Genomic DNA, 21,312 nt, shown 5'->3' with positions numbered 1-21,312 from the left:
TTTTCTTTTGCTCCATGATTACCCTTGTGTGCATATTGCTGTGCAGCTGGCAGTAATGATGGTTCCTGATTATTTATTGAATTTACATCTTGCTCTTCCTATCCGAGGAGCACAGGGCGGCAAGCAGGTGTACCCTTTAAAACAAAAGCATTTCAAAATGGATTTTAAAGGTTGAAACATTCCTTAGTCCAATGATCATCAGGTTGCTTGCAATGGTATTCTTCAGACTTCAACTTCATTCTGGTTGCTCCTTTCTGAACCTTCTCCAGCTATCCTGGAGAAGGAGGTGGTGGGAGCTGTATAATGGATAATGGTGTTAGGATATTTATTTAAAAAAAATTTCAGCAGTTGCTCATGTGCCTCAGACCCTCCAAGTGCCCCTGTTTTCCAGCGACAGTCTCAGAATTACGGAAGCCGTCCTGGGTTCTGATTTGATCCTGTAACGTCCCGCTTTGCCTTAGGACATCTCTATTTTCACTGGAGAAATGTTGGAGGGGATGTCTATTTTCATCGGAGAAATGTTAGAAGGTATGGGGCCTTGGTTTCCAGACCTCTCACTATCCGGTGCCAGAGATTACAATTTCCTACCTTAGTGATAAGATTTTTGCCTCAGAACATGGGCGGACAGCAGTATAGCTAGCTTTTAATTTCTCAGGGATGAGAAGGCCACTAACATCACATGAACTGGCTCTACATCAGAGTGTTGCTTTGACAAGAGTGGATATGGTTCCCCTTATTTGTAGCCCCTTTTACCACAACAATATATTTCTTTTGCCTGTTAATGAAACAGGATAGATCAGAAAGGCCAGAAGTAACAAAGTCAGGATAGCTAAAAGCCCATACAAATATAATTCATTCATTCATTCATTCCTTTCACTTAGTCCCAGTTGCAGTATTAAAGCAGGCAGGCAGTTACTGCCCATTCAAAATGAAAAGACATTTTATTATAATCTGCAGCTTCTGTGGCTCCCCGCCCCCCCCCCCTGGCTGCCCTCTAGTCTCCTGGCTCTGCTTATTATCTTCTTCAGGAATGCAATGCAAGGCAAGGTTATTAAGATGATGTTTTCTCCCGCATAGACTCCGAGATAATGCCACCAAGGGGATAGTATCCTTGAAAACAGAACACAGTTACTGTAGTAAAAAAAAATGCTTCACCAAACTCTGATTACAAAACAGCTTTCCTCTGCCTCTGTTTGGAGATCTCTCTGAAATAACAAAATAGAGGTGGGCGAACATCTGGGCCATGACACACCTGTTTTTCCTCCTCAAGAACATTTGTTGATGTCCTCCTTAAAATGTGGTTCCCAGAGCGGGACACAACTCTGGATGTGGCCTGATCAGCAAAAAAACAGAGCAGAACTACAGTCCTCTTCAGGGGCAGAAGCAATTCGGTCCTTGGCATCTGCAGGGATGGCTGGGAGAGAACCCAAACTCAACTGCTGGAGAACGACAGCCGGGCTGTGTAGGAAATACTGAGCTGGGTGGAACACAGTAAGGCACCATCCTCTGTTCATGGAAGCTATGAGGGTATCCCATTCCGCTGCCTCCATCACTCTCCATGAGTTGTTGTTGAAGAAGAAGAAGAAGAGTTTGGATTTGATATCCCGCTTTATCACTACCCGAAGGAGTCTCAAAGTGGCTCACAATCTCCTTTCCCTTCCTCCCCCCCAACAAACACTCTGTGAGGTGAGTGAGGCTGAGAGACTTCAGAGAAGTGTGACTGGCCCAAGGTCACCCAGCAGCTGCATGTGGAGGAGCGGAGATGTGAACCCAGTTCCCCAGATTACGAGTCCATCGCTCTTAACCACTACACCACACTGGCACCACACCACAGAAGGACCACTACACTACACCACAGAAGGACAGACAGGCATCTGAAGGAGGGAGCCTCCTAGGAAGGGCTGCAGGAGAAGGACGCAACAGTCACGCACCCTTCAGTCCCAGCCCCTCGAGGACAAGGCTGGGATCAAAGGGTGCATGGCGTCATTCTCACACTGCCCTCCCTGGTCCGCTTTGCAATCGCAGCTTCGCAAAGTGGCACAGGGCTGGCTCAGGGAGGGCGCCACGAGCAGCACTGCTGCCCCCACCAAAAAATTCACCCGGGGCAATCGCCCCGGCAACTGCCAACACACTACACCCCGATGCCTCTCTTGTTAAAGAACGCTGGAGTGTATATCTGGATAGACGGGAAAAGATATATCGGGTTAAAGGACACGGGATCACAAGTCACTATAGTCCACCCGGAGATCATCAGGGCTGAAGCCATTATTCCAGGAAAATTAATAAAATTAAAAGGCATTTCAAAACAAGCAGAGATCCTAAAGGTGGCGGAAATGGATGTCAGGTTCAAAAGCTGGGCAGGGAAGTGGCAGGTAGCCCTTTCGGAAGAAATCCCCACCCCTGTGTTCATTGGTTGGGACGTTTTAGAACATGTGCAGAGTACTTTCATAGTTACCAGAGCAAAAGAGAGCCCACAGTCACCTAATCCTGAGGGGGCGGATACAGTAGCAGAGGCATACAATGCTGAATGACAACAAGGGGGGATAATCAGTGTGAGGAAAGAAAAGACACCTTTTTGTTTCCTTTGACTAAAAGTCAACTCCAAGTTTTGCCAAAAAGCAAAAAGAAGATACTGAGTTACAAATGTACTTTGAGGCAACCGAGTCGGAGAGGCCGTTAACTCCCGAGTGCCCAGAACGGTTTTGTTTGAGCAAGGACCTTTGATATCGAGAAGTCCTTGCCCCACCATCCAGGGGGGTGAAGAAGTGAGAAGACAGTTAGTAATCCCACATGATATAGAAGTTTATAAAATTATCCCCAGAAATGGGGTAGAAAAAGGGTTTTCTGCCTCTCAAGGCTAGAGGGTGCATGTGTACAAAGGTAAAATGTGCATCTATTGCTTTGCCCAATTTTGCCTCTACCCCCCACCCGGCATGGGGTTCCTTAGGTTGCAAGGATGGGAATGTGGCCCTGAATCAGAAAGAGATTCCCCAGCCTTAAGGGGACCTGATGGCTTTATAAGGGGATGAGACAAATGTTTGGAAAAGGTTTCCATCTAGGATTATTAGACATGCTAGCTAAAACACAACCTCAAAGTTAAGAGACTTCCTAAATATTGCTAGGAAGAGAATATTTTGAGAGAGAGCGCTATTGCCTTCATTCATTCTTTTTCTTTTTTAATTTTTTTTTTTTTTGGTGCAGAGAAGAACTACTCCAAAGCATCTTTGCTCTAAAAAAGGAAAACTTTGATCAAAATGCAACAGGACCTGTCTTTGGAATTGCTGTTGCAGTATTAGAAATTGGCCGGCAGAGGGGGAGAGAGCACTTGCAACAGCTCCCCTGGAAAAGTCACAGGCAGATTCTCCCATGTAAAACTTGGTGGACAATGAGGAAGACCACCACCACTGCTAACACCACTTTCAGGTCTGGAATTCGAACTTTTTTCAAGCCGGACCTGCAGGCATGGCTTTGAAGAGCAATGGAAAATGCACAGTGGTGATCTCATTTGCACGGAGGCAGAAACAACAAAAAGATTTAGCTGGGAGCTTGAGGCTACCTGTTTCAACGTGGTGTATGTGGTGTTGTGATGATGTGAACAGCAAATTATCAGGGGGGTTGGACTATATCAGGGGTAGGCAACCTAAGGCCTGTGGGCCGGATGCGGCCCAATCGCCTTCTCAATCCGGCCCACGGACGGTCTGGGAATCAGCGTGAATCCCTGTGACAGGGTGAGCTCCTGTTGCTCTGTCCCAACTCCTGCCAGCCTAGCAGTTTGAAAGCACACCAGTGCAAGTAGATCAATAGGTACCGCTGCGGTGGGAAGATAAAAGGTGTTTCCATGTGCTTGGTTTCCATCACGGTCAGAGCCGTCTTTCCCATAGGGTTTAGTGGTGCATTGTGTCAGGGTGCTGGCCTCTCAGGGGCGCCCCAGCAAGTGGGGGAAATCCACAGCTTTGCTGGCAGCCTCCCCTTTCCCTGCACTCCCGTCAGCTATGCCCCACCAACCATAAGGCTGGCAGGCGTGCAGCTTCCCTCTCAAGCCTCTGCAAGGATCGCTTTCCTCCTGAGGAGGCTGGGGAGGGAAACTGCGCTCTCCTCCCGCGGTGGCTTGGGAGGGACATAACTTCACATCTAAGCCTCTGCGAAGATCGCTCTCCCACAGTGGCATGGGGGAAGAGTTGTGCCCCCCCCCCGCGATAGCTAGTCATGCATTGCTACGGCCACCCCAACACTATCCGTGGTAATTTTGGGGCGCTGGGTGGATATTTGCACCCCGGCGCCGCATCTGCTAAAGACGGCCCTGGCAGCAGTGTTCCTTGGTAGAAGAATTGGAGGTGTTAGTATTGTGATCCTGCTTTCATCTGGAGCATCTGCTTTTCTGGTTCAGGCAGCAAAGAGTCTTGGTCTTGGCCGGGCCCTGCCATTGGGCGTTCTCTATGTGTGTACAAGTGGCCCTGCTGCCACTGTTCACAAGCTCTTCCCGAGGACCCCCCTCTCTTTTCCTGCTTTGTGTTTGCGTTTTCAAGCTCTTCCAGAGGCTTTCCCTGATTCATCTTCTCCAGATGGAACCTCGTCACTTTCCAGATATTTCGTCAGCTAGAAGTGAAAGGCAGCCTGCAAATGAGTCACAAGGCTGCAGAGGGAGGGGTGCGGAAAATATGAATGAACAGTCTGAGAAAAGAAGGCGGCAGCTGGATTGAGCTCTGTTGATGCCTCTGGCACATTTGGCAGGCAGCTGCAAAGGAAGAGCAACCCTAAAAATACTAAATAATTGCCTGTATCACAGGTGAGCAACCTGCCGCCCAGGCCGAAGGTGCTTCCATCCCAAAATAGTTCCTCCCTTCTCTTCCTCGCTTTTGCTGCTTTTTGAAAGTGTCCCCTGCACACTTGCATATATATTCTGTGTGGCTTCAGTTATGTATCGCAGAATCATCGAATTGTAGAGTTGGAAGGGACTCCAAGGGTCATCTAGTCCAACCCCAAGGGACGCGGGTGACGCTGTGGGCTAAACCACAGAGCCTAGGACTTGCCAATCAGAAGGTCGGCGGTTCGAATCCCCGCGACGGGGTGAGCTCCCGTTGCTCAATCCCTGCTCCTGCCAACCTAGCAGTTTGAAAGCACACAAGTGCAAGTAGATAAATAGGTACCGCTCTGGCGGGAAGGTAAACGGCGTTTCCGTGCGCTGCTCTGGTTCACCAGAAGCGGCTTAGTCATGCTGGCTACATGACCCAGAAGCTGTACTCCCTCGGCCAATAAAGCAAGATGAGCGCCACAACCCCAGAGTCGGCCACAACTGGACCTAATGGTCAGGGATCCCTTTACCTTTACTTTAGTCCAACCCCATTCAATGCAGGAATCTCAACTAAAGCATCCATGACAGATAGCTATCCATCCTCTGCTTAAAACCTTCAATGAAAGATAGTCCACCACCTTCTGAGGGAGTCTGCTCCACTGTCGAACAGACTTACTGTCAGAAAGTTCTTCCTGATTGTTAGTCAGAATCTCTTTTCTTGTAACTGGAAACCATTGGTTCAGATTGTACGCTCTGGAACAGGAGAAAACAAACTTGCTCCATCTTCCATGTTGACAGCCCCTTAGATATTTGAAGATGGCGATCATATCTCCTCTCAGTCTCTTCTTACCCAGGCTAAACATGCCCAGCTCCCTCAACTGTTCCTCATAAGGCATGGTTTCTAGACCCTTCTTTGCCATCTTCCTCTGTACACATCCCAGCTTGTTAATATCCTTCTTAAACTGTGGTGCCCAGAACTGGACCCAGGACTCCAGGTTGGGTCTGACCAAGTCAGAATAGAGCGGTACTATTACTTCACTTGATTGGGACCCTATACAGTGGTACCTCGGGTTACATATGCTTCAGGTTTCAGACGCTTCAGGTTACAGACTCCGCTAACCGAGAAATAGTACCTCATGTTCAGAACTTGGCTTCAGGATGAGAACAGAAATCGTGCTTCGGCAGCGCGGCGGCAGCGGGAGGCCCCATTAGCTAAAGTGGTGCTTCAGGTTAAGAACAGTTTCAGGTTAAGAACGGACCTCCGGAACGAATTAAGTACTTAACCTGAGGTACCACTGTACTTCAGTTGACAGAACCTAGAGCATTAGCCTTTTTTGCTGCTGCATCACACTGTTGACTCATGTTAAGGATATGGTCTACTAAGACCTCTAGATCCTTTTCACATGTACAAGTGTCCCACATGCCATATTTGTGCAGCTGGTTATTCCTACCTAAGTGCAGAACCTTACATTTGTTCCTATTGGGCTTCATTTTGTTGCCTTCTCCAATCTGTTAAGGTCACACTGAACCCTGATTCTATCTTCTATGGTAATAGTTACCCCTCACTATGTACTAGGGGCTGTACCTGCTGGTATGAAAGAGAGAGGCATTGTGGTGTAGGGGTTAGAGTGTTGGAGTAGGACCCGGGAGACCAGGGTTCAAATCTCCACTTGGGGGCCAGTCACTGCCTCTCAGCCTAACCTAGGGGGAGAACCGTGTGCCCAACCTTGAGCTCCTTAGAGAAAAAAGCCGGTGTTATGTACTGAGTTGAATAGGATCCAAAATGCAGCAGTCTGATCGGTCCTAGAACAATAGGATTCAGAATGCAGCGGTCTGATTGGTCCCAGAACAATAGGGTCCAGAATGCAGCAGTCTGATTGGGCCACAGGAGCCACCCAATCCAGCTCCAGGTGGAAGTGAATCTGCAACCTGATTGGCCTACAGGTGAATCCCGGAATTAGCCAATCATGTGGCTAACCATTGTGTACATAATGTATATAAAGCAGACATTCTGGGGGATCTTCCATTCCTCCTCACTACTATGAGCTGAATAAAGAGCATGAAATCCACTTTCGACTCCGAGTATATTTCAGCTGGGGTATGAATGCAAGAAACAAACAAATATCCAAGAGGCTTTGGATTGTGGGGGGGGGGGCTTTGGTCGCTTTGCTCCTGTGCATAATACTGCTTGGCATATTCCCTGCGAATAGTGCATAGGATCTCTGCCTGGGATATCAGATTTGTGGCTGCCGGGGCGAAATTCCTTCCTCTCCGAGAGGAAACCACGAGAAAGACAATCTGCAACCAGTCACAGTGAGTATGGAGAGTTTTCAAGGTTCCCTCCCTAGTGTTGCTCGCTGTGTCTTAATTATGCCATGATAGTCCTAATTACTTTCCCTGGCAAACTCCAATTTCGTTTGGCAGAGGCCCTTTTGTGCTGTTAATTGCTCATTTTATTTTTTACAGGTAGCACGAGTTGCACGGGAAGCAGGGGGGAGACGGGCACAGCCCACCCCAAATCCTAAATTGTTCAAATGAGTCAGTCTCCAGGCGATAACTTTCCTTTTTAACCAGGTCTTTGGCTTTTTACAATCTCTAGGGCCTTTTAGAGTGGGTGGGGATGTTTTGAGCTGCCTGTGGCAAAAAAAGAGACTAGTAATATTATTGTAGACCCACCCCCATTTTCACTTTCAATAAAATAAAATAGAATTGGCCTGTCTCTAGTCTGTAAATGAGGGACACGGGTGGCACTGTGGGTTAAACCACAGAGCCTAGGACTTGTCGATCAGAAGGTTGGCAGTTCAAATCCCAGTGATGGGGTGAGCTCCAGTTGCTCGGTCCCAGCTCCTGCCAACCTAGCAGTTCGAAAGCACGTCAAAGTGCAAGTATATAAATAGGTACCACTCCAGCAGGAAGGTAAACGGCGTTTCCGTGCGCTGCTCTGGTTCACCAGAAGCGGCTTAGTCATGCTGGCCACATGACCCGGAAGCTGTATGCTGGCTCCCTCAGCCAATAAAGCGAGATGAGCGCCGCAACCCCAGAGTCAGCCACGACTGGACCTAATGGTCAGGGGTCCCTTTACCTTTACCTTACCTAGTCTGTAAATGAATGAAGCAGCACAGATCTAGAATCGTAAGACCTTTTTAGACTACAAAGGGGTCTGTAGAGATCTTCAAGTCAATGAAGCATCTGCAAGCAGGGATAAAACAGCCCCTTTCCTGACGGACAGCTGCCTAGCCTCTGCTAAGGCCACATTCACACCATACATTTAGAGTGCTATGATACCACTTTGAACATTCAAGTCTTCCCCCAAAGGATCCTGGGAGCTTGTTGAGGGTGCTGAGAGTTGGTTCGGAGACTCTAATTTCCTTCCTGGAGCTACCATTGTTAGAGCGGTTTAACAATCCAGCCCTCTTCACAGGGACCCGTCAGAGGGGAATAGGGGGAAGTTTTATTTTGTTGTGGTTGCAAATTCATGTAGAAATGTGGAGAAAAGTTTGGAAAAATGAGAAATCGAAAGAGAAATCATCAAAGTTCTGCCTAACCTACCTCACAAGGTTATTGTGACGATATACTGGAGACGGCGTTGGGTGGAAGAAGTTTGCACCTAACATTGAGTTCTTTGGAGAAAAAGGTGCAGTATAAATGGCAATTTTTTTTTTGACATATTTCTAACAGGCCTTTGGGAATGGAAAGTGGTTTTTTTTTTAAAAAAAGAAAGAAATATATTTGTTTTTATATTGTTTAATTATGCTTCGTTGTTTTAATTCTGTTATCGAGTTTAATTACTTTTCAGAGTTTATTGTTTATATGTTTTTAGCTTTTTGCATTTTATCCGTGCTGTCCAAGCTGTCTTGAATCCCTGTTTTGGAAAAAGGTGGGATATAAATAAATATAATAAATCATGGATACATTTCAGAGTTTTCCCTGTGCACTACACGTCTCATGAAGATATGCACAGCCAATTCCTGCAGATTCACTGTGCAGGAGCAAATACACAGCTTCCAAGCCCAGGCAGGCAACTGTCCCTTGGAAACTCAAGGTTGGGGAAATGAGAAATGGAGAGAAAGTGGAATTGGCAGATTCTGACCTACTTCGCAGGGTTGCTGTGAGGATATCCTAATGGAGGTGGGGAGAGGTTTGCACGCCTCCTTGAGCTCCTTGAAGGATAGGGCGGGATATAAACGCAACAGATAGAATCATGAAATTATAGAGCTGGAAGGAACCCCACGGGTCATCTATTCCAACCCCCTGCAATGCAGGAATCTCATCTAAAGTGTTCATGACAGATGTCCCTCCAACCATTTTGCTTATAAACAAGCGGAATTAATAACCGGCGCATGCACTGCAGAATTGACCAGCGCACCACTGGGATGAAACGCACAGCCTTCATTGAACAGCAGCAAAACAAAAACAAACAAAAAAAATAATGGGGGAAAAAATAATCCAACCCCAGAGATGGATTTTTCGGAGCTAGCCAACCTAACCGGAAGAGTCCGTGACCAGAAGGAGGAGTAGTATCAGGAAGAATGGACTAAATTTAATGATTATTTAGTTAACTATCTCAAGTTAAATTAATTGGAAACAGCTCGCAGATAGTCAATCGGTTTAGGATTTTATATAAGTTAAGTGATGAATTAATATGTTTAATTTCAAAATGAAAAGATCTAAGGATGTTAATGTTCAAGTTAAACTTTATAAGAACTGTGATTTGGGAAACCGTTAAAAGGATATGCATTGAAATTCAACCAAGGGGAAGCGAGGAAGTCACTTAACAATGTTAATAAGTGTAATTTTTAATAAGGTTATGATTTATGTTTGTTTGTTTTATGTGTTTGTTTGTTTATAATTTTGTGAAAACCAATAAAAAAAATTGGGGGGGGGGAATAATCCAACCCCACCTAGCTTGCAAGCCCGGGCAGGCGGCAGCAGCAGCAGCAGCAGCAACCTTCCCTCCTGCAGAACGCCGGGCAGCCGATCGAGAATTAAGCTCGCTCCGCCGGCCAATGGCGAGGCGCGCGGCGGGCCAGCCAATTATACGGGCCAATGAGGAGCCGAGGGGGCCGCCTGCCAATCGCGCCGCCTGTCACAAAGCCAACCCGCGAGCAGGCGGAGGAGGAAGAAGCAGCGTCTGCACAGCGCGGCGCCGGGCTTGCTACGGAGCTGCGGATTGGAGGCTGGCCGGATTACTTTGTTTCGGGGCTCCGCGCTGGAATTGCGAGCGAGCAGAAGCCGGAGGGGAATCGGCTGGAAGGGAGCCTCCTCCTTGGGAAGGAGCCTGAGCAGGTGAGCGGGTGCATCTCAAGGAGAGAAAGAGAGGGAGATCGAGAGAGATCCAGCTGGAGAGGTTAGCGCCTTTGCATTTTCTGTTTCTCCAGATCCGTGATCCAGATCCGTGCAACAGCTGGAGGGGTTTGATATCGGTGGGGGAAATGATGAATTGGCACCTCTCTGGGAGCCCGTGGCTTTGGGCGGTGCAAAGGGTCCTTTTCCTCCGCACGCCCCCCCCCTTTCCAAAAGGGCCATTGTGTCTCATGTGTGGGTCGTGTCACGTCTGTGGGGCGGTGAGGGGTGACAGCTGGTTGACACCCCCGAACCAGATGGGTTTGGCAGCGCAGGGCTTCGAGCGGAGGAAGGGTGCCTCTGAACATGTGCGGAGGGCCGCCCCCAACCTCCCTCATCAGCAAGCAGAATGCGAGTTTTGACCAGACAAGATGAGGAGACGGGCGGAGGGGTGCGTGTTTCCCAAGCAAAAGGGGAAGATGAATGGGGGTCTTCTCTCTCTCGACCTCTTTGCGGGTCCTACTGCGGACCAACGGATTTTGAGTGTGCTCTTCAACCTTTTGAAAGGTCCATTGTGTGTAACGTGTGGCTTATGTCTTTGGAGGTGAGGAGATGCAACCCCCCCCCCAAAAAAAAACAAATGAGGTTTTGCGGCACAGGGCTTTGGAAGTGTGAAAGAAGAGCATAGTGCCTTCTGAGCATGTGTGGAGTGTCGCCACCAACTGAAGTGGTGCTTTCGGCCACACACAAGGCTAAGATTGGGAGATGGAGCAAAATAATTTATCTGGACAGTTCTCCTAGGTAGGCTTGAACCCCCAGCGTTTGGGGGTCGGAGGAGGAGGAGGAGAAAAGGTGTCGCTACTGAATGAATTTCCTAACGTGAGAGATTCAAGGGCATCGCTCAAGTCTTTGCTCCGGAATCGCATCTCTCTCTAAGCCAGGGCTGGAAACCTGTGGCCCTCCAGATCACTGCAGCTCCATTGGCTAGCATGACCAATGGTTAGAGATGGCACTAGCATCTAGGGGACACCCTGTGGGCTTCCCTTGGCCTACTCTGACTGGCAGCAGCCCTGTAGGGTTTCAGGCAGGGGATGTTCCCAGCCTGTTCTGGAGGTGCCATTGGGGATTTCTGCATGCAGAGCATGCCCCTGAGCTATGGCTCTTCCCTTGAAAACAGAGCGAGGTTCCGGTCCTCATGATTCTAAGCACAGAGCAGCTTTAAATAATAACATAGCAAGCTGCCTTATCCGAGCCCACAGGGGCCCATCTGGCTCAGTGTTGTCTACACATTTATCAGCTGCTTTCTGGGGTTTCAGGCAGGGGACGTTCCCATCGCCACCAGGAGACACCAGGGATTGAACCTGGGAACTTCTGCATGCATGGCAGGTGTACTGAGCTGCAGCCAGCATGGCAGGAGTTATGGGACTTAGCCTTGTAGTATCATAGAATTGTAGAGTTGGAAGGGACCACCAGGGTCATCTAGTCCAACCCTCTGCAAGGCAGGAATCCTTTTGCCCCAAATGGGTCTCAAACCCACAACCCTGACATTATGAGTCTCATGCTCTGTCTACAGAGCTTCTGGGGGGTCCCAGCTTTCCCACATTCAGGTGTGGGAAGGGACAGAGAGAAAAGGGCATGGCACATCTTTATTTTTTGGGGGGGGGCAATCTTAGAGTTCCTGTCTTCCAGCCCTGAAGAAGGGAAGGGCTTTAGTTCAGTAGCAGAGCACCTACCTTGCATGCAGAAGTTCCTGGGTTCTGTGCCCAGCAACTTCAGATAGGGCTGAGTATGTCCCTTGTCTGAAACCTTCTGGTCAGTGTCAACAGCGATCAGCACAAGGCAGCTTCCTGTGCTACTCTTTAAATCAGCCCTTTTATTCAGGACAATGAGGACTAGAATCTTGCTTTGCTTTTAAGTGAAAGACCACAGCTCAGCTGCAGAGCATCTGCTGTACACACAGAAGTTACCAGGTTCAATCCCTAGTGGCACCTCCTGAAAAACCCTGCAGAGCTGCTGCCAAGCACTGTAGAATCATAGAACTGTAGAGTTGGAAGGGACCAGGTGGGTCATCTAGTCCAGCCCCCTGCACTGCAAGAATCTTTTGCCCAATGTGGGATTCGAACCCAGGACACTGAGGTTAAGAGTCTCATGCTCTACCAACTGAGCTATCTCTAGGAATATTAGACAGTCTTGAGCTAGGTGAGTCGATGAACTGACTCTGCCTTGAGCAGCTTGCTGACCTTTTATTTTCCAAAACTTCTTGTCAGATACCACCCTCAGTTGTTAAAAGACGAGGTGGAGCTAGAGATGGGACTCCAGTAAAGAGTTTGGAAGGGAGAGTGTCCTTGGGGCACCTTAAGGGTCAGAGAAATGAATTGTGGCATAAGCGGTAGAGTCAGTTTCTTGAAAAGGAATTCTGTGGTCCATGCAATCTCACACTGCAATGACACATTGCTGGAAGCTACAGGACAGGAGAGTGATTCCTGCATTGCAGGGGGCTGGAGTCGATGACCGTTGGGTCCCTTCCAACTCTGATTCCATGATCTTATAATAAGGTTGCCTTCCTATAGCCACTTAACTGGGAGTAAATCCCATTGAATTCGATGGGACTTCCAAACAGGCAGGTTTAAGATTGCGTTGCTAAGTCTCTCTTTAAGTCTTTGAAATCTTTGTTAGGGAACCTGTAGCCCTCCAAATGTTGCTGGACTTGCAATGTGGCCAAATAGGGATGGCGGAAGTCCCTCAAAAACCTGGAGCGCTCTAGTCTCCCCACCCGTGCCTCAAGGGGCCTCAAGACACAACTGTGTGTATTTGCTGTAATGAGCTAACATGGCTACCTTTATTTGGCCAGTCTGCTAACCTGGCCTACCTCACAGGGGTCTAGTGAGGCTCAATCTGTGACCCTTGGTGGATAGGTGATGGTAGTGATGATGACTTTTCATTTAAGTACCTCTCTCTTCGCTAAAAAAATAATAATCACAGGGCAGTTTGCGGAACGGAACAGCCCAGAATGAGGTGGCGTGAGATAACGATTGCAATAAACAATAATTAAAGCCCTGGCACTAGTTAAGCCCTGCTGAGCTGTCAACTTGGTTAATTGTCAGTCTTGACTCTCCAGGTTTTCTATCAAGAGTGTCTCTCTCTTCTTCTTTTTTAAAAAAAGCTTGTTCTGTTTCCCCCTCTTTTGGAGACAGTGGAAAAATACCACCTTAGGATGAACCGCTAAGTCTTTGCTGTCACCATACACACAACACCCCCCCCCCCCGGCCTTTGGATCCATATTGATCAGCTAAGTAGGGGTGTGTGTGTGTTATTGCAGTGATGCCTGGTAGGGCGAAAATCAGGGAGCCCTACAGTAGGGGGCGCCCAAGCCAACAATAGGCAAAGCCAGCTAACTCCATCTTTGCCCTCCTCCTTGGCCCTGCTGAGTTCTACAAGGGACAGCATTGGAGGTGTTTAAGAATAGTTTGGACGGACCGTCTGTCAGGGATTATTTAGCTGCTGTTTCTGCATTGTAGGGGGTTGAACTAGATGGCCTTTGGAGGCCCCGTCCAATAGCTCTGCTCTTCAGTGATTCTAAGGAGGAGGAAGCTGACAGGCAGGGCGTCATCCGGGTTGGTTGTAGGCAAGAGTGAGGACTGGCTGGGGGCAGACAGGGATTATTCAGCAGTGGCCCATTAGCCGCAAAGGACAGTCCGCAACTGGGCTATTGCTCCTCAGTTTGACGTTGGGGGAGAAAGAGCAACTTGCATTCCCATTTGCCTGCTGCAGTGCTGGGCCTGCTTCAATTTCTATCTTTCTTCCTTGCTGCCAATCCAAAACTGGTGGATTCATCTTGGGTGGGGGCAGAGAAAATGGCAGAAAAACCAGGGTTTGGCCGTCCTCGCACTAAGGTTTCACAAGCCCCCTAACCTGCTCCTCTGGTTTCTGGAAGTGAAAAAGGTGCCTTACTGAGACCACCACACTTTTGGGGTCCTTTGGTCTGCTAGCCTGGGTGGGCAGCCGAGTGTCAGAGAGCACCTTTTGCTCAGTCTCCTCCTTCACACATCTCCTCCAGCTTGCAGATGGTTTTGTTTTGCGTGGTTTTTGGTTTGGGGAAATCTCTATCTTCATTCTCCCCTCCTCCCCATTCCTCCTTCTCTAGACAGCACCTTCTGGAGATGATCCCAAGGTCTCCTTTAGATGTGTATGTACCAAAGAGGTAATGATAACTCCTAGCTGCCTCGAGTCTTGCGTTTGTGTGTGAAACTTCAAAGAAGGCCTTCTATTTTTTATGCTTTCCCTGTATTCCAGAATGAATCGGGGGCTCGTCATCGTCGTAGGTGTCCTTCATTATTTTTATTTTTTTAACTGCTGTAGCCTTTCAGCTCTCCTGAGATGGTATGTGCTTTTGTTTTTGAATGCTGAATTGGCAAGGCTCCTGAGTTTTCCACCTGCTCCCTGTTTCCTCCATAAACTGGTTTATCCAGGTTAGCAGAACAAAAGACAGGAGTGTGGGGCTTGATGGCAAGTCGCAAATAAATGCCTCCTCCCCCATCCCCGTTTCATATACAGTGGTACCTCAGGTTAAGTACTTAATTCGTTCCGGAGGTCTGTTCTTAACCTGAAACGGTTCTTAACCTGAAGCACCACTTTAGCTAATGGGGCCTCCTGCTGCCACCGTGCCACCGCCATGCAATTTTTGTTCTCATCCTGAAGCAAAGTTCTTAACCTGAAGCACTATTTCTGGGTTAGCAGAGTTTGTAACCTGAAGCGTATGTAACCTGAAGCGTCTGTAACCCGAGGTACCACTGTTTTATTATTATTTTAATTGTTCAGTGCTTAAGAACCAGGAAAGGCCTCATGATATTCCCCACTGTCTTCTGTGGGGTTTAACACTACTTATTTCATTGTGGTTTCTGCCATCTGGTGCAAGAGCTTGTGGCTTACCTAACACCCGGGTTACCCAAACTTGTGGTGGCCACAAAAATGCTTCTGTTTACCCCTGCAGAAAGGGAAAGCACTTTCCCTGAAGAAGATAAGAAAGGCCTGGTGGATCAGGCCAGTGGCCCACCTTGTCCAGCATCCTCATTGGCCAAGCAGATGCCCTGTGAGAAACCTGAAAGCAGGACTCGAACACAGAACTCCTGTGGTTCCAAGCAACGGGTATTCAGAAGCATTGCTGCCTGCCATCTAGCCATCAATAATAGCCTTCCCCTCCATGAATTTGTCCAGTCCTCTTTTAAAAACCATCAGGGTTTGAAGCTGCCACTGCCTCCTGTGGCAGGGAGTTCCATAGTTTAACTCTGTGCTGTGTGAAGAAGTCCTTTTTTTTTTTTTTAACCTGTATCTTCTGTCATTGAAATGTCCACAAGTTCTGGTGTTATGAGAGAAGGGAGAAAAACTTTTCTGTATCCACTTTCTCCATGCTGCACATGATTTTATAAACTTCTATCATGTCACTTTTGAAATCCCAAACACTGCCACCTTTTCCTTGTAGGAGAGTTGATCTTCTTTCTACCCCATTGAACAGCCCTGTTTTTTCAGTTTTTAAAAAAGTGTTGTTTGCCTCTGGTGCATGGATGAACTGGCTGAGAAGCTCACCCTGGTGCTCTTGAATGAGTCACTGTTCTGGGTGTGCCTCTGGGTTTGGAAACAGGCAAGCTCAGACCAGTGACTCATCTAGCAGGCAGCCTCACTGGCGATTCTCTCTCTAGACCTGTCATTCTAAAACTTCTTTTTCTGTTGCTGAGGATCTTTGAGAAACACTTAGTGGACTTTTTCGTTTTCCTTGTGCCTTTATCACTGACATCTCCCTCAAAGCAGCACTGAATTATGAAATCACAGGCCCTAGACCAGGCTGCAGAAAACAACATTTTTAACAGATACATTTTAAAGGGGGAAATGGCCCCCGTTCTGTGTTTCTGAAAACTGTAGGCACTGGGCCAGAACCTTGCTAGTCTGTTCGGTAATCCAGCTCTGGTCAAAATGACCTCTATCTCCACTGGCAAAAAAATAAAATAGAAAGAGAAGATCAAATTAAGATATCCTTGATTTCTCTGCAAACTTTTTACAGGCTGACTGAAACGAGGGTGCAAACCACCGGTTGGCCACAGACCACACAGTATGGAAAACCTCTGTTCCTTATATATTTATATCCCACCTCAAGGTAGCATGGTTCTGTTCTTTCCGTTTTTTAATCGCAACAGCCCTGTGAGGTAGGTTCAGCTGAGAAAGAGAGAGCTGTTGGTCCAAAGTCGTGAGCTTCATTTTGTAATAAAACACTTTGCGCTGTGTGGATAAAGTAGAGAGAGGAGAGTTTTTCTCCCACTGTTGTAATGCTAGAACTGAGAAGCTGGATGACCAAAGGTTCATTTCTGGCTGTGAGTGACCGGTGAGAGTTGGAATCCAGCAACACCCGGCGGGTGCCTGATTTGTGAAGACTGCGGACCACGCCAGTTCTCTGATTCGGGAGTAGCCAAGATGGTGTCTTTGTGATGCTGTTGGATGACAGCCCCCATGACGCCTGAGACAACTCTCCACTTCGCTGGGAGTCCCTTCTGTGACTGAGGTAAAAGCTGCAAAGCTCTTGGCCTTGTAAAGTCTGGAGAGGTGGCTGGGCTCCTTGCGATGTCTCCGTTGTCTCAGGGACGAAGGTACTAGCCCTGTCTCCTGTAGCCTTCCTGGTGCAGAAGGCCTGTGTGCAGGGTGAATTCTACAGTGGGTTTTCGCATGCTGAGGAGGTGTCAGGGAGCTTTGGCGGTTTTCCAGCTGCATCTCCCAGGTGTGTGTGTGTGTGTGTGTGTGTGTGTGTGTGTGGAATGGGGAATTGGCATTAAAAAAAACAACAGGCTTTCTAGCTGGGGCGTGAAAGTGGGAAATGGTATAATATCTCTCGCTCATTCAGAACATGAAGTAAATTGTCTCTGTGTTCCGATGAGTTGTTCTGGAACATCAAAAGAAGCAGCCATCAGATGAAGCTGAAATTGGAAGCAATAAATCCTGCACACGGCATGTGTTAGATTTAAGGATGGGCAAATCTCTCTCCGTTTTGGTTTCTCTCATTTATTTGTTATTTTTTATTTCTCCCGTATCCCTAATTGGATTTCTCTTCCTGTTTGCTTGGGATTTTACAAGGACAGACTTCGGCCACATCCACACGCCGTGCATTTAAAGCACGATGATATCACTCTAAACCAGGGGTAGTCAACCTTTTTATACCTACCGCCCACTAATGCATCTTTCTTGATGGTAAAATTTCCTTACCGCCCACCAGTCCTCGATGGGAGGAGGATTCAGCTTGTGCCGTAGAACCCCCTACCGCCCACCAAGAATCCTGACACACCAAACTAGTGGGCGGTAGGGACCAGGTTGACAACCTAAACTGTCATGGCTTCCCTCAAAGAATCTTGGGAGCTGTTGTTTCTTAAGGGCGCTGAAAGTTGTGGGGAGACCTGTACAGTCATACCTCAGGTTACAGACACTTCAGGTTGCATTTTTTTGGGTTAGGTAAAGGTTTTTTTGGGTTAAGCCGCTTCTGGCGAACCAAAGCAGCGCACAGAAACACCTTTTACCTTCCCGCCGGAGCGGTACCTATTTATCTACTTGCACTTTGACGTTCTTTCGAACTGCTAGGTTGGCAGGAGCTGGGACTGAGCAACGGGAGCTCGCCCCGTTGCGGGGATTTGAACCGCCGACCTTCTGATCAGCAAGTCCTAGGCTCTGTGGTTTAACCCACAGCGCCACCCATGTCCCATTTTTTTGGGTTATGGACCGCCAAAACCTGGAAGTACCAGAACGGGTTACTTCCGGGTTTCGGTGGTCACACATGCGCAGAAGCGCTAAATCGTGCTTTGCGCATGTGCAGAAGCACCAAATCGCAACCCATGCATGCGCAGACACGTCGCTGAAGGTTGGAAACGCTGCGGGTTGCGAACATGGATCCCACATGGATCATGTTCGCAACCCGAGCGTCCACTGTATTCCTCTTCCAGGGGAACAGTTCCCAGAATGGATTGACAATCAAGTCCCTTTTCCCAGGGAACTCTGTTTTTGCATGCAGAAGTTTCAACTCCTGGCAAGTCCAGATTAGGCTAGAAAAGGCTCCTTTCTGAAACATCACAAAACTGCTGCCCATCTGTCACGGACTGGTTGGGCACAGAGGAGTGGTGGGGAGGAACCAGTTGGGGAAGGAGGCTGAGAGCCTGGGGATTGGTGGTGGGACGATGGCGAGTGGTCAGAGGGAGAAGATTTGGGGTGAGGTGGTGTCAGAAATTCAGGAGGTAACAGGGCTTAGTGAGCTGGGAGAGTCTATGGAAAAGAGAAGTCCAGAATTTTGGGAAACTGGTTGCCCCTTATACAAAACTGTCAAGAAAATAATACCTCTAGTGACAGCAAATTCAAGTACAGTGGTACCTCGGATTGCAGACGCTTCAGGTTACAGACTCTGCTAACCCAGAAATATTACTTCGGGTTAAGAACTTAGCTTCAGGATGAGAGCACAAATTGCATGGCGGCAGCAGGAGGCCCCATTAGCTAAAGTGGTACCTCAGGTTAAGAACAGTTTCAGGTTAAGAACGGACCTCCAGAACGAATTAAGTTTTTAACCCGAGGTACCACTGTAGCTTCTGAATGTTTTTAAGAGAGGTTTCCTCTTCCTCATGTCCTCTTCATAAACCGGAGTGCATCCGTTCGGCATGCACCTGGCCAGGCGTGAGGAGCCTACAAGATGACAAATGGCCTTCATCTACCTGGTGCAGTTTCCTAATGTGCTAACCAGACAAGGAGAGATGTCTCTGCTGCTGCCTGGCTGGCCTTCTCGCTCCCAGCTTGGCTGCATATTACCACCGGCTCCCGACTGCAACACAGCTGACCTCCTGTTAGCACTGCAAATGGATCTTTCAGAAGCATTTCAGAACGAGAGATGTTTCCCCACTGCCCCTCTGGGTGGAAAATTGAGGGAGAAATTTCGCTAATTGGATTTCTGTCTGGCCTGCCTTGAATATTTTACTGACATGCTTGCAATGGGTGGAATGCGACTAAATTTCACTCAGAGTAGACCCATTAAGAGTAATGGACTTGCTAAGTTAGGCATGCATGCGGAACAGAGCTGCTCTTACAACCATTAAAGATCAGCTCCGGGAAGTTAAAACAGGATCAGAATACCTCGCAGGCCTGAACAAAAGTTAATGGAAACATTCTTCATATGGTGCTAAGAAAAGATAATGATGTTGGCACCAAAAGGACCTCTCTGGAGAGGAAGTTCCAAAAATGGGGTGCTACCACTGAAAAGGCCCTGTCTTAGAATACCGGGATCAGGAGTGGGCATGCTTTTAAGGATTGAGGGCTCATTGCCTTAGGGGAAGGCGGTCAGGGGCCACATGCGGATGGCAGTGCTTGGAGCCAAAGCAAAAGGTATGTGAGACACCCATTCTCTGTTGCTCTCTTCCTTTTATCCACCCATGGAAGATGGAGCAAGCTTGGTTTTTTTGCTGCTCCGGAGGCTAGGACCCAAACCAGTGGATTCAAATGACAATAAAAGATATTTTGACTAAACATCAGGAAGAACTTTCTGAGGTAAGAGCTTTTTGACAATGGAATAGACTACCTGGGAAGGTGGTGCCTCTCCTTTACTGGAGGTTTTTAACCAGAGGTCGGATGGCCATCTGTCATGGATGCTTTAGCTGGAGTTACTGCATTGCAGGGGGCTGGACTAGATGACTCTTTGGGTTCCTTCCAACTCTACAATTCATAGAATTCACTGAGGCAGTGTTAGAAACTCAGATATACAATCTAGGCACCAAATGGCTCCTTAAAGCAGGGTTACAGTTGCCAAAACAGAATGCCTAGTTGCCGTTTTGGGGCCAGACAGCTTGAAAGTCATATTTACCAATACAGTGGACACTTAGGTTGCGAACGTGATCTGTGCGGGAGGCAACCCGCAGCGTTCGCAACCCACGCCCCACACGTCTGCGCACACATGGGTCATGATTTGGTGCTTCTGCGCTTGCGCAAAGTGCCGAAACCCGGAAGTAACCTGTTCTGGTACTTCCAGGTTCAGTGCGGTGCGCAACTCGAAATCGTGCAACCTGAAGTGTCTGTAACCCGAGGTATGACTGTATTATTTTTTTGGTTCCTGAAATTAATTCTGATTGTGCAGATAAAATATGACAGATAGAATTCTACAGGATGCTAGTCAAGATCCAGTGATCCCCAGACATGCATCTCCAGATGGTGGAGACGTCAGACGCCATCCTGGTGCCCGGGCATCTTCACTTGGCCGCAAGTGGCCTATAGGTAAAGGACTCCTGCCCATTAGGTCCAGTCATGACCGACTCTGGGGTTGTGGCGCTCATCTCACTTTATTGGCCGAGGGAGCTGGCATACAGCTTCCGGGTCATGTGGCCAGCATGACTAAGCTGCTTCTGGCGAACCAGAGCAGCGCACGGAAACGCCGTTTACCTTCCCACCAGAGAGGTACCTATTTATCTACTTGCACTTTGGCGTGCTTTCGAACTGCTAGGTTGGCAGGAGCAGGGACCGAACAACGGGAGCTCACCCCATCACGGGGATTCGAACCGCCAACCTTCTGATCGGCACATCCTAGGCTCTGTGGTTTAACCCACAGTGCCACCTGCGCCAGTTTCAAAATGCGCCTGGTCCCTGGCAAATTTTGAACGCTGTCCTGAGGAGAATCTCGTCCAACCCCCTGCAATGCAGGAATATGCAGCTGTCTCATACGAAGACTGAACCTGCAACTTTCTCATGATGAGCACCATGTTCTAACCTACTGAGCTAATTCTTTGATTCTGTGTTGCAACTGCAAAACAAGGGCATTGAGTTGCAACGGGCAGGTGCCCCACAAATAAGGAGTGCCCCTAGTCAGTAGAAATAGTTTTGAGCGTATGTGAGCACCATAAGGAAATGTAAAGCTTTCAACAGCATCTTTGGGGAACCTTGAGCTTAATTTCAACAAGTTATAATTTGCCAGTGCAGGGAATAATTTTCCGTCTGCACAACCGGGAGTTATAGTCTACGAGAAAAGCATGCGACCGCAAGGGGAGAACTTTGAAACGAGCATTTTCCCTCCCTCGTTTCTTGTTGCCAAAGAATACTCTCAGCTGCACGCTAATTTTCCCAAATGGGTCCATTTCCTTTGGAAATGGCTTTTAAAAAAAATATAAAGAAGGAAATTGTATGGTTTATTTTAGGGTTGAGTGTGCTTGTACAAAACCCGTGTTCGAAGGCCAGAGGATAAG

General features: G+C 48.1%; 1 protein-coding gene across 2 annotated transcripts in view; it reads left to right on the top strand.

Annotated features, from left to right (window-relative positions):
* The first annotated feature begins 9,877 nt into the window (after positions 1-9,877).
* The window catches only part of CAMKK1 (calcium/calmodulin dependent protein kinase kinase 1), an 83,224-nt gene continuing 71,789 nt past the window's right edge, over positions 9,878-21,312 (top strand). Inside the window, exon 1 of one of the 2 annotated variants that reach the window (XM_083587765.1) lies at positions 9,878-10,078. The gene's annotated coding sequence lies outside the window, so the exon portion shown is untranslated. Of the gene's footprint in view, positions 10,140-21,312 lie in introns of both variants that reach the window. The other variant, XM_083587766.1, reaches the window with a different exon arrangement.

The sequence above is a fragment of the Podarcis filfolensis genome, assembly GCF_964270895.1.
Source record: "Podarcis filfolensis genome assembly, chromosome: 15".
Taxonomy (NCBI): Eukaryota; Metazoa; Chordata; class Lepidosauria; order Squamata; family Lacertidae; genus Podarcis; species Podarcis filfolensis.
The sequence above is the reverse complement of the archived record's forward strand: the minus strand, read 5'-3'. Positions and strand labels throughout refer to the sequence as shown.